We start from the raw sequence: 2,167 nt of genomic DNA on the forward strand, positions 1-2,167 counted from the left end.
ATTGGCATAGTGACCACAACAATGGCTCAGGTGTAGCAATGATTGTGAGGTCAGCACAGGATCAGGCAATGTTTTGTTCTGTTGTGTATAACAGAACCAACTAGGTGGCACCTAAAAACAACAATTCTACCAGTTTTCGAACTTTAGCCAGTTTTTTCATTCATTGAGATTAACAGTTTTCTCCAACAGATTGACATTGGCTTATATTTGAGATCTTCCAGACCTTCAATCAAATGCATAGTTCACCTAAAACCAATATTTTATGTGGGACAAAATGTTCATAAACATGTTGCTATGCTTTTATGATTGGGGAAGATATGCTCTTGAGTTTTATTAAAATTTACTATTAGCTTAGATGTCAATTTTTTATCATGTGACTAAAATAATCTTTTTTTATTGTTGTCTGTAAGAAAAGTGTATTACTGAGAGAAGATGTAAACAGCTCTCCACTGATTGCACAGACATATTTAAATACATTTTTTGGGGATAAACCCACACATGTAGGAAGTGAAACCCTAGTAGCAATACATTTTTAAATTTAGTCTTGTATATAGCAACTTTCTAAAACAAAGCAGACATCTGCAACAAAAATAAAATAAACAGTTTTATGGTAGGTGGCTTTGGTGTAGCACTACAGGAGAAGAACTTAATTGCTAACCATAGGTCAATAGTTCCAACCTACTAACTACATTCTTGAAAACCCTATACTGGGTCATTATAAGTCAGAACTGACACAAAAGCACTTCATACCACTTCATGTATACACACACACACACTCACACACACATATTTAAAATGTTGTTGTTTAGTTAGGTGCCATCAAGTTAGTACTGACTCATAATGATCCTATGCACAACAGAACAAAACTGTGCCCCATCTTGAGCCAACCTCACAATAATTCCTGTTTGAGCCCATTGCTGCTGACAATCCATCTAGTTGGAGTTTGTTCTCTTTTTCTTTGATGCTCTATTTTACCAAACATGATACCATTCTCCAGGTACTGGTCTCTCCTGATAATATCTCTGAAATATGAGAGATGAACACAGATCTGTTTGTTCTTTTGGCACTCCATGGTACTTTCAATATTCTCCTCTAACACTATAACTCAAATGCATCAATTCTTCTATGGTCTTCTTTATTCACTGGGTCACTTTCACATACTTATTAGATTATTGAAAATAACCTTGGGTCAGGTTCACCTTAGGCCTCAAACTAACATCTTTGCTCTTGAACACATTAAAGAGGTCTTGTGCAGCAGATTTGCCTAAGGAAGCACGTTGTTTAATTTCTTGACTGCTGCTTCAATTACTGTTGATGGTTGATCCAAGCAAAATGAAGTCTTTGACAACTTCAATCTTTTCTCCATTTTTCTTGATGTCATTTATTAGTTCAGTGGTGAGGACTTTTGTTTTCTTTACATCGACATGCAACACATACTGAAAACTATGGTCTTTGATCTTCATAAGTATTTTAAGTCCTCTTTCCTTCCTTCAAGCAAGATTGTATCATCTGCACATCACAGGTTGTTAATGATTCTTCCTTAAATCCGGATGCTATGTTTTTCTTCATATAATACAGCTTCTCAGGTTTCTTAGCATACAGATTGAGTAATTATGGTGAAAGATTACAACCCTGATGCACACCTTTCCTAATTTTTAACTATTTAGAGTTCCTTAGTTCTTTTAGAACAACTGCCTTTGGTCTATGTACAGGTTCCTCATGAGCATAATCAAGAGTTCTAGAATACGCATTCTCACCAATGTTGTCCATAGTTTGCCATTACCACATATTCAAACACCTTTTCATAGTTAATAAAGTTTAGGTAAACACCTTTCTCATATGTTCTGCTTTCAGCCAAGATACATTTGACAATGATATTACTTCTTCCATTTGTTTTAGCATCTCTATGCTTGAGATCAAATTTCTGACTCTTTCCTGACATTTTGGTTATTTCCTTCTTTCTTGTCTTCTTATTGACCTGTTGCTATCTTTCTGTATAAGGCTCTTGATGTCATCCCAGAACTTATCTGGCCTTTGGTATTTAGTGTCTAATATATCAAATCTGTTCTTGAGGTGATCTCTAAATTCAATTGGGATATGTTCTAAGTCATATTTTGATTCTTGAAGACTGGTTTTAGTTTTCTCCAGCTTCAGCCTGAAATTGCAT

The sequence above is a fragment of the Chrysochloris asiatica genome, unplaced genomic scaffold (genome assembly GCF_000296735.1).
Source record: "Chrysochloris asiatica unplaced genomic scaffold, ChrAsi1.0 scaffold00011, whole genome shotgun sequence".
Classification (NCBI taxonomy): domain Eukaryota; kingdom Metazoa; phylum Chordata; class Mammalia; order Afrosoricida; family Chrysochloridae; genus Chrysochloris; species Chrysochloris asiatica.